Source organism: Balaenoptera borealis (assembly GCF_965194805.1).
Source record: "Balaenoptera borealis genome assembly, chromosome: 13".
NCBI classification, from domain to species: Eukaryota; Metazoa; Chordata; class Mammalia; order Artiodactyla; family Balaenopteridae; genus Balaenoptera; species Balaenoptera borealis.
This window is the reverse complement of record NC_138870.1, coordinates 98,152,753-98,166,820: the sequence shown is the minus strand read 5'-3', so window position 1 is coordinate 98,166,820 and position 14,068 is coordinate 98,152,753. Positions and strand designations below refer to the sequence as shown.

Genomic DNA, 14,068 nt, shown 5'->3' with positions numbered 1-14,068 from the left:
TAAGAAGATACTTAGTATATTTTGCCCAGTGTGTTAAGCTATCTTTAGTGGGCACGTTGGTACGATTTTCCTAGTCCACCATGACCGGAAGTATAACATTTATTATTTATTGTCTTTCCCCATCCTCCACCTTGCCCTAAATAAAATGTAAGCTCCATGAGGTAGAGGTTTTTGTCTTTGTTCTCTGATGAAACCCAAGTACCTAGACAAGCTTGTCTTGTAACAGGTGTTCCATGAATACTTGTTGAACCAGCAGAGAAAGGAACGGAATAAAACTGATTAGCCCGTGGAGGGGTGGGGCCCCTAACTGATAGAGGTTAGGCCTGGACCTGCAGAGAACTAACCAAGCACAGGCCACGCGGCCCGGTGTTGTGGCTTGGAGGCTGGACTGTGGTGCCCGGGGGTATGGGTTCCGGTCCAACTCTTCCATTTTCTACCTGTGTGACCTTAATTACTTAGTCCTCCTCTGCCTCAGTTTCCAGCAACTCACTGAGGACTAACAATCTAACGTGTAAAGCAGAGGGGTCAGCACCGTGCCCAGGGAGTGGCATGTGCTAAGCAAGCACTTGCCATTCTGAGGACAAAGGACAGCAATGTTGCAGCATCAGGCCCTTACGAAGTTCTTACTTCTCTTCCTAGTGCACACCTGGCCACACGGTGTCTTCCTTTTTCAGGGAGGGGCAAACGCAGCACCTCATTCACTCCTCTGTCGGGGTTGACCTCGTGTAGTGCCGGGGAGACACATGTTGCAGGGCTCCTGCCCTGGGCCGGAACTCTGCCTCCTGCTGTGTCTCATCCTGGTTAATCCTCCCAACACCAAGGAAGGCCATCTACCTAGAACATTCTGAGACAGCTCCATTCCCATCTTCCCCTAGGAGCTAATCTCAAAGATTTTATGGGTCTGTGATCCTGTTTTGGGTCCCTTTTTCCTGCAGCTCTAAAAGGCACTATTTGGGGTCAAGAGAGGTGCAGCAAGAGAGCTTATTCTGACTCTTTGGGAGAGAGAGAGAGAGAGAGAGAGACACTGTAAAATTTGAGGGCTTCTTCCTTATGAGTTTGGACAGAACTCTAAGAAGTGAGGTTTGATCTGGAAGGAGTGTGTGTGTTTGCTTCAGAAGTTTTCTAGACAATGTGCACCTGAAGTTCTCACACAGGTGGACTGAAAGCTATGAGGAGACCTGAACTGAAAAGTACCCACCTGCTCTGGACCATCCTTAGAGCCCTCCCAACCCCCCTTTCTCCCCAGACTATTCTGCAGGCTGCTGACTGCAAGTGTTTGTTATTATTTACTCAGTCAGTGAACAGATATTTACTGAGCACCTACTATGGACCAACTCAGACTTGGAGAAGTATGCTGCTGGAAGGAGGGGGCACGGATCTCCACAGAATTTCCTAAAAGACAGGTGGGGACTTGCTTTAGGGCAGTTGGGAAAAGCGCCTTTTGAGAGGAGACAGACCCTGGGTGATGAAATAAAATTCATATTTTGAGGCAAGAGAAGAAAAATTTAAACACAGTTTTTCTCTGCTCGTTTGGGCCTCCTTCCTCCCCTCTAGTGTGCACTAGGCATCTGCATTATGTGTTAACCAGACCTTCCCCACAGCAGAAACACCCACTAAGCCATCAAGGTCAATTTTTCTTCTTCTGGCACCAGCCATGTAACTCCTTAGAAGATGACATTATTTACTTACAACCTTATTAATGTTGCTAGTTCTATTATCTACATTCTGCCTATCTTACAAGATCATTATTTCTTGTATTACTAAATGTGTGACTGAGCCTCCAATAAAGTAATGATGACCAGGTGACTTGGAACAATTGGCGAAATATATAGTTCTATAAGATCAATGATTGTCATAGTGTAACTCTAGCTATGGGAAGAAGCAACAAGAGGGAACCATTTCCTGGACCACAACAAACTAGTAAGAGAGGTGGTTCAGAGGCTTTTGGTGACTGTTAACAGAGTCTAGTCCAGTAATAGCACACTGAGTGGCCTGTCAATGAAACCCTCACCTGGCCTGGGAATGAGCATTCCTGGTGCCATGGGACAAACTGGTCATGAAATGCCTCCCAAACCTTGATTGAAATTAATACTTAAAGGGAAAGGATTATAAAATAAAGAATGTTGCCCACCATCCAGTTCTACAAGAATCAAGTCATTAGCCACTGCAGTTGCTGATACACAATACACCCTGCAAGGAATTCAGGGCAAAGATCAGGATGAGGCATTTTGTGTTCTGGGAAAACTGGCAGAATTGGCCCTCAGATAGTTAGATATTTTCAGGAGAAAATGTTAGGAACCCAGTTTCTTGCATCTTCTCATACTTAGAAAAGCACTAAAACCATTGACTAAGCTCTCTGTTCCTCGAGAAGAGTGGTAACCTGCCAGGATGTGTGCTTGATTGCATGCACCCCCTTTGTCAAAATCACAATATATACTGCCCCACACCCCTTACCTCTTCAGAACAGTCCTCAGAGCTTTTTGAAAGACTCTCTCCTGCTGGGTTATAATCCTCAGGTTGGCTCCAATAAAATTCTCCATTTCTTTCTTAGGTTGGCCACTGATTAATTTTTCATAGACCTGATGATGGGAAGTGAGATTAGGAGCTGGAGGTACCCCTGATGGGGGCCCTCTTGGGAAGATTCCGTTACTTAGGCCCCTTCCCCTGGGACTCTGGAACAAAACCTCCTAAATCCGGGGTCACTGGGGTCTCTCTGTGCCTGGCAGGTTGAAGTAAATTTCAGGAGGCAAGGCCAGCCTTTGCCCCAGCTCCACAAAGCAACCACTCACCTCAGCTTCTCAGGAATGTGACTGTAATGAAAAAAATGTTGCCTGCTCTTCCAGTTCTACAAGGATCAAGCCATTAGTCAATGCAGTTGCTCAGCCCACAGACAGTATGCCCAGAGGGGAATTCAGGATGGGGAAAAACGGGAAACATTCTGTGCTTTGAATATACGGGGCCCCTAGATAGTTAAGATACACAATTAAGGAAAATTTTCAGTGACCCCAGATTCTTGCATCTTCCTATACATAGAAAAGCACTAGGGAGTTCCCTGGCAGTCCAGTGGAGGACTCAGAGCTTTCACTGCCTTGGCCCCAGGTTCAATCCCTGGCCCGGGGAACTAGGTAGGATCCCGCCAGCCATGTGGCCAAAAACAAAAGAAAAGAGAAGAAAAGAACTAAAATCACCTACTTGGATGTCTTTCCTTTGTGATTAGCGGTAATCTTTTGATGCTTGACTGTGCGTTTTTTCCAGCAAAAAAAGTTCCTCTGTGTCCTGGCTTCTTGCTTAACTCTTCAGAGCAATTCCTCAGAGCTGTCTGAGAGGCTGTCTCCCGGGCTACAGTCCTCAGTAAGGTCCCCAAATAAAACTTAACTCACAACTTTTACGTTGTGCCTTTTTCTTTCAGTAAACAGGGACATCACTGGAGGTTCAAGGAGGGGTGACATCCCAGGATCCTCACTTTTCCCACTCCCCACCATGTTGCAGTGTAACCTGAAAATTCTTTTCGCCCAGGCACTTAGGAGAATTCTGGCTGTCTCAGGTCTTCTGGGGGGCATGGGGCGAGGGGGTTCCCTTCCCCTCCATGTGAATTTATCAAGGAATTTTTTTCCTGAACAAATAAACAGTGCTTCTCCCGAAAGGAATGCCAGTGAATATGGTTTTCTCCAACTCATCACCATTGGATTTAGGCCACAGCTTTAAATTCTTTATTGTCATTCTCGTTAATCATCCCAACCCTTCAGTAAAGGCTGAACACACCGTGGTGTGGGGAAATAGACACAGGGTGGGAGATGGAAGCAAGAAGCTCTGGCCTGGAGCCTCTGGGAAGGAGGCAACATGGCCCAGGAGTCCGGGCTCTGACCCACACCGAGGGGCAGGGTGGCCCCCAGCAGCGCTGGGAGTGAGGGACACACACAGTGAAGATTCCGGAGACCTGAGTGAATGTCCACTCCACCACTGTGAGTCAGAGGAAGCTGCCCCATAGCCCGGCAGAGGCTGAAGGCTGTGACAACACGCATGTTTAGCCCTCATTTTACACAGGACAAGATTGACCTTCAGGGACACTCAGTAATTGACCTGAGGTCCCCTGGCCAGCAGGGCAGAGCCAGGCTGGGAACTACACCTGCCTTTCCACCAAGTTGCCCTGCCTCTCTGTTCTGAGTTTCTTGCGAAGTGTCTGTTTCCTTACTGCTCTCGCCTGGCACGTTTGGTTCACCTGTACCATGAGGGTCGTATGATCGATTAGTGTGACTCTTATCAGCATTTTTTCTGCTGCTGGTTTTTACCACATTCTGGTTTTCTGAGACTTGGGGAGCAGCGGGGCATCGAGTATCCCCGTCCATTCAAGCAAGACAAGATAATCCACTTGAGAATGAATCAGTAGAATAGCAGCCCCCACGGGCATGTAAAACATTACTTCAGAACACTGTCCTAGTCAGGTAGGACTTTGTAGGGAGAGGAACCAGTACAATGGGATCCCCCAACTCAGAGCACAAACAGACCTCCAGCTAATTGCTAGAGTCCTTACCCACGCCCCCCCAGATTTGTGATTTGCCCCCTGCTGCGAAGGGCTTCAGGCATGGCTCATCCAGAGATGTGAATGATGTCCTGAGGACCCTGTCTCTCTCTCTCCTCCACTTTTTGGTCCTGCTTGTCATTGTCGGGCTTTATTCCCAAGCCTTCCCTTGCCACCTGACAACAAGATGGCCACTGGCAGCTCTAAGCCTACCTTGTCTTTATGGCTTATGAAGTTAGAGGGGAAGACAGAGCATCTTTTCTTTGCTTTTTTTTTTTTTTTTTAAGTCTTTATTGAATTTGTTACAATATTGCTTCTGTTTTTTATTTTTGGTTTTTTGGCCGTGAGGCACATGGGATCTTAGCTCCCCTACCAGGGATTGAACCTGTACCCCCTGCATTGGAAGGCAAAGTCTTAACCACTGGACCGCCAGGGAAGTCCCCTAGAGCATCTTTTCTTAATGACTCTGGCAAGAGTCCCAGGGAGCACTCGGACTGGCCCGCTTTGGTTGCATCCCTCTTCCAGGGGCATGGAGTAGTTTGGCCAGAATTTGATTGTATTATATGAGCTCTTTGGGGTAAGGAGCAGGGCTCAGATCCACTGAAAGCACACAGACTGAAAAATATTTCTAAGGAATAGGTCTGGGTTATTCCCCAGAAGGTCTACTGGGCTGACATCCACTTGACCTTCTGGGTGTCACCCCCTAGCAACATGGACACTGTTGACCAACCTGTTTCAGTCAGACTGCTTCTAGCTTCAAAGAACAATACAAAATTCAAACAAGCCTATAAATGGTGAGGAAATGTATTTATTAGGCCACACAACTGAAAACCCAGCAACTGATCAGCCTCCAGTGGTGATACAATCAGCTGCTCAATAAAGCTGGTCAGGGAAATGACGGGTGATTTCAACAAATGGTGCTGGGACAATTGGACGTCCACACGCAAAAAAAATGAATGTAAATGCTTACCTCATGCCATGCGCAAAAATGGACTCAAAATGGATCATAGACCCTAACATAAGAACTAAAACTACAAAGCTTCTAAATGTACGAGAAAATCTTTGTAACCTTGATTTTAGGCAATGATTTCTTAGATATGACATCAAAAACACAATCCATAAGAGAAAACTTATAAATTAGACTTCATCAACGTTAAAAAATTTTTCAAAAGGCACCATTAAAAAAAATGAAAGACAAGCCACAGAACTGGAAGAAAATATTTGCAAATCAAAAATCCAGTAAAGGACTTGTATCTAGAATATATAAAGAACTCACATAACTCAATAATAAGACATCCCAGTAAAATGAGCAAAGGGTTTGAACAGATACTTTACCAAAAAATGATATGTGGATGGCAAATAAACACATAAAAAGCTCTCAAATCATTAGTCATCAGGGAAATGCCAACTAAAACCACAGGGGGATTTCATCACATACTCACTAGCATGGCAATAATCCAATGACTGACAATACCAAGTGCTGGTGACGATGTGGAGGGCTGGAGCCTGCATAGTCTACAAGTGGGAATGTAAAATGGCAAAACCACCTTGGAAAAGCGTTGGTAGCTTCTTTAAAAGTTAAACATATACACTTATCATATGACCCAAGCAGTCCCACTCCTAGGTATCTATCCAAGAGAAATGAAAATATTGTCTCATTATTCACAATTGCCCCAAACTAGAAGCAGTCCAAATGTCCATCAACTTGCAAATAGATGAACAAGTTATAATGGTACCTTGGCGGATGATTATCCTCCAAATGGAATTTTTCTCTGCAAAGTAGTTTAGAACACTGGTTAAAGGACTCTGGACTTACTAGCTGCGTGCCCTTAACATATTTAGATTCCCTGAGCCTCACTTTTTTCACCTATAAAACTGAAATATGAATACCTTCCTCATAGAATTAGAGTGAGAATTAAATGAGGGAATGTAGATAATGTGCCTCAAATAGTGCTCAAAACAGCTGTTTCTGGAGTATCAGTTTTACTTGAAGAATGAGGGGAAAGTCATATAATTTTAAAGGGAATTGATTTAATTATTTACTTTTATATGAAAACAAAAACAGATATCACACATATATGGTCATCTTATATATGGAAAAAAAAATATATATATATATATTTGACCCCTACCTCATACCATACCAAAAATAATTTCCAGAAGGATTGCACATCTGAAGCTAAAATAAATAAATAAGGAAAGTTTTTAGAACAAAACATAGAACATCTTTCTGACTTGGGAATAGGCAGATCTTTCACAAACAGGAAATGAAAAGTGCTGATCATGAATAAAAAAATATTAAATGAATTCTATGAAAACTAAGAACCTCTATTCATCAAAAGACACCATTAAGGGAGCAAAAAGACAACCCACAAAATAGGATAAAATATTCTCAATATATATATCTGATAAAGATCTCAAAGCCAGAATTTTAAAAGAACTACTAAACAATAAGGAACAGATAGAAAACCCAAGAGAAAAATGGGCAAAGATTCAAACAGACACTTCACAAAAGAAGCTATCCAAATGTAGAATAAACATACAAAAAGGTTCTTAACTTCACTACTTTCCAGGGAAATGCAAATAAACTACAGTATGATACTACTCCACTTGATTGGATAAAGTAAAAAGGATAAAAAATATTGTCTAGACAAAGATGTGAAGCAATAGGAACTCTCTGAATTCCAGTTGCTTTAGAAAGCTAACCAGCAGTACATACTAAAGCTGAAACTATGCCTCCCCTATGACCCAGCAAATGTATTCCCAGCAGACATGCAGGCAGGTGTATGGTTTTTTTCCTGTTTCAATAAACATGAATCATCCTTGCATTTTAATGTTTGTTTTGCTGGTAATTAATTTTTATGACTTCAAAAGAGTGTAATATTAGTTAGTTATTGCTACAATATTCTACAAACCAAACCACTCTACAATTCAGTGGCTCACAAATCTATAGTTCAGCTAGGAAGTTCTGCTGATCTTGGCTGTTGTAGGCATGTGTATGTTAACCAAACGACATGCATATAAGAATATTCATACCAGCACAGTGTGTAACAGCCCACACTGAAACAACCTATGTCAGCAGAATGGATAAATTTATTATAATAGATTTATACCATGCAGTGAGAATGAAAAAACTACATCACACACGAGGATTATGGCCTAATCTTACTAACATAGTTTTGAGCAAAATAAACCAGACTCAAAATACTTTAGATTGTATCGTTTCATTTATATAGAGAACAAAAATAGACAGAACTAATCTATGCTTTCAGACATCAAGACGGAGGTAACTTGGGGTGGCAGTGAACAGAGAGGGAAGGAGGTGGGCTCTGGGGACCTGGTCTTGATTGGGTGCTGGTTAAACATGTGTGTTCATTTGTGACACTCCTTGGAGCTGTACAGTTATGATATATACTTTCTCTGTACACTTCTGAAGTGTCTACACTTCAATAAAAGGAAACAGAACAGAACCAAATATGGATATATTAGGACATTGAATTCAAAATGTGCCTAATTAAGAGTCTTAAAGAAATTTCTTGCTTGCTGCAGGTCTTCTGGCTACTCCTGGCAGGGGGTGATCTCTTTTCTACTAAGGTTCTTTGGTGGGAAAGTCTGAAAGCACCGCTTCCATTTCCTATGGTGAGGTTTTGAGGGCCACTTTCAGGAATCCTCCACCCAGAGCTTCTCGAAGGGGCTGGGGTTCCGGGATCCTGCACCAGTGCTCTCGGGATTGGGGTGAAGCAAGTGAGGCATGGCAGGACAAGTACACGGTCAGATCCTGTTTGTTCCATATTTTAAATTTTGATATTTTGTTCATCATGGGGTTTTTTTTGCCATTAATTTTGTTCTTTTTGAAACATTATTTATCTTGATTATTGAGGTTTTTTTGGTGTCCACTTAAATTTTGTGTCTGATTCTCCTCGCCCTACACTATGACAGCCTGGCCAGCTTTCACTTAAGAAAAAAAGAAAGAAAAAGCTCTGCTAGCTTTTATTTTTAAAGCAAAATCTTTATGCTCCCCAAGCAGCAAGAACTTTAAAAAAATATATTTTTATTTTTTACTTTCGAATTTTATTTATGTATTTTGTATACAGCAGGTTCTTATTAGTTACCTATTTTACACATATTAGTGTATACATGTCAATCCCAATCTCCCAGTTCATCCCACCACAACCACCGCTCCCCCGCTTTCCTCCCTTGGTGTCCATACGTCTGTTCTCTACATCTGTGTCTCTATTTCTGCCTTGCAAACCGGTTCATCTGTCCCATCTTTCTAGATTCCACATATATACGTTAATATACAATATTTGTTTTTCTCTTTCTGATTGGAGTAAGAACTTTCAGCGGGGTTTCTCCTCTCACCGTTTTACGGGCGTCATCTAGGGAGTAAGGGAGGGGTTACTAACAGCTCTTCACCACGAGGGGGCGCCAAAGAACAGTTTATAAAGCCGAACTCTCTGGTAATGGTGTCCGGCAGGCGTTCCCCAGCCTGGATTCCTTTTCTCTGACAAAAACCCATCCATTTTGTGAGTCTGCCTCTCTCTACGCGCCTGTCTCAACTAGGCTCCAAATACAGGAGCCAAATTCAATATAAGAGTATGCTTGGATTCTATCCCCAAAATACCCAAGTAAGATATTTATATTGGCTGCAATGATCAGAAAGCCAAAATAAAATCCCATGGGAGTTTGAGCTGGTCAGACTTGTGTTTAAACTCTGGCTTGTGTAATATGGGGCAAGGTATCTTGGTAGGGTGACCAACCTTCTGGGTTTGCCTGGGGCTGTCCTGGTTTTAGCACTGAAAGTCCTGCAGCTCAATCTCTCAATTCTTGCAAACTGAGAAGTTTGGTGACCCTACTCGCTTGACCCTCAGTTTTTCTGATCTGTAAGATGGACATAATGTCAGTACCTACCATTGGGAGAACTGAATGAGAGGATGATATACATAGTAGGTGCTGAATTAAAAACTTGCTTAGTTTTGTTACCGTGTAATACTGCAGTTGGTTGCAGGCATGGCCTGTGTTCCTATGAAACCATTTAAACAGAGCCCCAGCATTTTTATCACCCTGCTCATGCATTCAATTAAATTACAATATTTGCTGAGTGCTTATCAAGAAATTGTTAGCAGTTTAGCAGTTATGGGCACATTTTTTCAAATGATTGACATTTCTCAAGGATGATCTTTAGGGGACAAGGAAGGACATAAAGCGTTTACAGAGTAGAGGAAAAAAAACAATCCAAGGCCACTGCCGGCACCCTTGTGGGTCCGAAATTCCTCTTGTCTGGAAAACAGTAGTGGTCTCCTAACTTATCTCCCCAGCCCCATTTCAGTTTCCCTCCAATCCGATCAACTAACTACCAGGTAACTCCTCTTAAGACACAGTTTGGATCCTGTTTTCAAAAGCCCAATCAATACCCACCTTGCCTTGGCATTCTTTACTTTTTAAAACAGGGATTCCACCGAGGCTTGAAAGCCTTATCTCTCAAACAAACCAGATGAATCCCTTGCTCAAATATGCCCCATGTTTCCCTTCCTCCATGCTGTTACTCACAGTGTTCCCTAAGCTGGGGGGCCCCACCTCATTCCCGCCTATCAGACATAAACTCCTTCACGTGATCTTACTGGCTTTCCACCAGACACAAGCTCTCCCTTCTCTTATTTCATTAATACCATCCTTACAGCATTGTTCATATTGGTGCCATTTATAGACCCTGTTCTTGATTGCAGGCAAGGATCGTCTATTTCACTTTTTAATATCTCCTCTAGTTCCTTGTGTGTAGCCAACAAATGTTTATTGAATTTCAGCCAGAGTTCTCATTTTAGTATCTGTACCCTGGCTTTGCTAGTTTTTAGCTGTGTGATACCGAGTTACTTAATTAATCTCTCTGTCCCTGTTTCCTCATCGAACAATGTGGATCATAACAGCACCCACCTTGGGGTTACCACAAGAATGAAAGACGACAATGCACTCAGAATGCTTAGCATTGTGCTTGGCACACTGGAAGCTATGGATTATCAGAGAAGGGAAAGATCCATTTAGGCTGGAGGAATAGTGGAGGGCTTCCTGGAGGAAGTGGAATGTGAGCTGGGATATAAATAAATAAAGATAAAAGAGAAGACATTTAGGCAGAGGGACCAACCTGAACAAAGACTTAAGAAGAAACAGGAAAGAGCAAGATGTGCTGAGGATAAGGCAGATCAAGACCTGGGAAATGGGAGTTCCCTGGTGGTCCAGTGGTTAGGACTCAGCACTTTCACATTCAATCCCGGGTTGGGGAACTAAGGTCCCACAAGTTGCGCAGTGTGGCTAAAAAAAACCCCCCAAAACCTGGAAAATACCTTTCGAGAGATTCCCCAGGAAGAGAGACAATGAGGAAAAGGACAGGTGGAGTAAATCTTCCAGGAGTATGTATTAGCAGGTTGGAAGGAGGGGAAATCAGTCTCCAGCAGTTTGCTGAAGGTTTCTGCCATTGGGTTTGCCCGTTTCAGTAACGACAACAAAATTAGAAGTGGCCAGTTAGATGGGTAACAATCCAACTTGCAGCAAAGGATGGAAATGGACAAAATGACAACTACTGCTAATTATTAGCAGGGTTAAGCCTAAAATCCCATATTTGTGTTAAATAATTAATTAAAGATGTATAAGAAAGAGTGAATTTGGCTTAGTAGCAGATGGTGGGGAAAAAGCATTAAAGGAAAGAGGGTGGAAAGGATTGGTTACAAAGTCATTTTGAGCCAGAAGGTCAGGGCAGCTACTAAACTTGCTAACACAATCTCATAGTATACTCATGGATGTAGGGGGTCAGATCAAGGACGGCCAAGGTCTCACTGTACTCTGTGGTGGTCTGATCACAGCTGAGTATTTTAGGTACTCACATTTTGGTTGCAAGGAACAGAAACCCAGGAGGGAAGGGAATGAATTGGCCCCCCAGCGTTAGACTCAAATGGTGCCCCTCCCAGATTTCCTTTAAAAAAAAAAAAACAAACTATTTATTTATTTGGCTGTACTGGGTCTTAGTTGCAGCATGCGGGATCTTTTTTTTTTTTTAAGTTGCGGCATGTGGGATCTTCAGTTGCGGCATGCATGCAGGATTTAGTTCCGTGACTAGGGACCGAACCCGGGCCCCCTGCATTGGGAACGTGGAGTCTTAGCCACTGGACCACCAGAGAAGTCCCTTCTCCCAGGCTTTCTTTAACAGGCCAGTCCACCCATCCCCCAGTTGCTGTGAGTATTGGCAGCTAAGGGTTCCCAGATGCCCACAATTCCGGAGAATTGCCCTCCGCTGAAGGGAGCAGTTTTGGTGACCTTAACCCCTTCATGACCCACGGCCAATGGCTGAGAGATCCTGGGGGGATAGCCACGTGGTATGGTTTATGCTCCAGAGCTCTCTGCTGTGGGTCAGGCCAAGGTAGGATTTGAGCCTCTCTTGGCTCTTTCCCTTTCCCTGTCCTGGTCAACTTCCTCCGTTATAGGTTTTTCCTCCCTCAATAAATCCCATTCACTGGACCTCTCTTACAGGCAGTTTCTAAGGACCCTGACCTAAAACAACTATGAAATCAAACAGCCAAAAAATAGCTGGATCCAGGCTCTCAGAGTCATCACCCGTTGTGGCCTTTATCGGTATCTCAGCTCTGATAGTTTGTTGGTTCTCATACCGGCTTTTTGCTCAAGCAAGTTCTTTCCTGTGGTCTCCCTGTCAGCTCCAGGTGCAGAGCTGGACGGTTCAGCAGCCTTAGTGCAAAAAGAGCTTCTCCCTCCTAGTAGTTCCAACAAAGAGCCCAAGACTCATTCCAATTGTACCATCTTGGGTCACATGTCTTTCTCTAAATCAATCCCTGCAGGTGGTGGTGGGGAGGGGTGAACAGAGATTTGGTTGATCAGGACTGAGCTGTGGGCCCGCCCCCGGAAAGGTGAGAGGTCAAGTCAGCCCCAGGCAGCCAGCCATATAGACCAAGAGTGGGGAGGAGTGGTTCCCCAGAGGAAATACGGGTCCCCTTCCCAGAAGAGAGAGAACGTTTGCTGGAAGGACAAAAATGTCCCCGGCAGAGCCTGACAAATTGAAGATGTCCTCATGAAGTCATTGGGATAGTGAGGAGCATGGAAACCATCATCTGAGGAATGGTGGCAAGAGAAAGAGACTTAATCCCTGTTATTTTGGGGGATGGGTAGAGGGTGTGGGAAAGGAAGCATACCGTCATCTTCAAATATTTGGAATGCTGTCATGACGAAGTGGGATTAGACGTGTTCTGTGTTATCTTTAGGGGATAACATTAGCATTTAGGGTCAGAGATTATAGGGAGGCAGATCATATGAATACCATCTATATATGATATATGTATCATTCACACACACACACAAAATATATGTATACAATTTAAGTTGTCCTAAAAAAAGAACAGGCCTGTCTGAGAGCTGGTAAGCTTGCCATGTCTGGGAAGCTGAGTGGGATGTCACTCTTCCCATGACTAATAACATACGCCATCCCTGCCTCTCACCCTGGCTGTTTCATGAGGGCTGTGTCTAGGTAGACCCTATCTGGAATGCTCCAGCCCAGTCTTGTCTTGGGGAAATTCTGCCCCACCCCAATAATTCTGACCAGCAGTGCTTTTGTCTCTGAGGCGTACCTCTGGGCCCTCTAGTTAGTCATGATGCTTGGGATATTCTGCCTGGTCACCTCAGCATGTGCCTTAACTTCTTCGCCCAGTTTGGTAAGAGCACCCAGAGGGTACTGACTATCTCTTTTGTCTTACTCCCTCGAGAAATATTTGTTGAATACATAGTATATCAGGACTTTTGCAGAAGAATTCTTGCCTTGGGGGAAGGTATGTCACTAACAGGCCACACGGATCCTGCCTGCGGAGCTACAAGATTCTATGACCAGCTGTGACACTGAACTTGAAGCTGATGGATAGATGAGTAATTGGGAATACCCAAGGCCGCTTCACTTTTGCAGCTGTTGGAGGGGGAGAGGCACCCTCTCCTGCCCTTTCTCTGAGAGTTACACCAATGCCAGGCTTTTGGGGGAGAATAGGGGAGCATATTAAGAATTTACTCTGGAATGTAAAATGAGCTGCCGCTTTTCAGTTTTTGTGCCTTCACACTTCTCCATCCTAAACCTGGAAGAATGCGCTAGTCCCCTTCTTCCTGTAGCTACTGTTACTCCTCCTTCCTTACCCTGTCTGGTGACACCATCCCCGGGAAGCTTTCGGGAAAACACTTCCCCCCTTTTCCACCCCGCCAAGTTGGAGTTATTTCGCCTTTTCTGGGCTCCCTCCCATTGCTGGGGGAGGGGAAGCAAATGGCCTGCCTCCACCAAGGCACTTACCGCCACGGACCTTGCTTTCCGTGTTTCTCTCTCCCTCTTAGCCTGCACTATTTCTTCTTGTTGAAGTCATGCACCAAGTCCCTGTGTGGCCTCTACGCCTAACGCAGGAGTCCCGCGCATGCACACCCCCCCACCCCCCAACCGCCCCACACCCCTTCGCTACGTGCGGAAAAAGTAGGACATCAATCAGCATTTTAGAATTTTAGAATTGCAAGAGTCGTCGG

The 14,068-nt window shown here is 44.2% G+C and overlaps 1 protein-coding gene across 3 annotated transcripts in view; it reads right to left on the bottom strand.

The window, feature by feature from the left end:
* MCHR1 (melanin concentrating hormone receptor 1) overlaps positions 1-13,926 on the bottom strand; it is a 33,006-nt gene extending 19,080 nt beyond the window's left edge. For all 3 annotated transcript variants that reach the window (XR_014233555.1, XR_014233556.1, XR_014233557.1), the window contains exon 1: positions 2,455-13,926. The gene's annotated coding sequence lies outside the window, so the exon portion shown is untranslated. The remainder of the gene's footprint in view (positions 1-2,454) is intronic.
* Between the last annotated feature and the right edge of the window lie 142 nt (positions 13,927-14,068).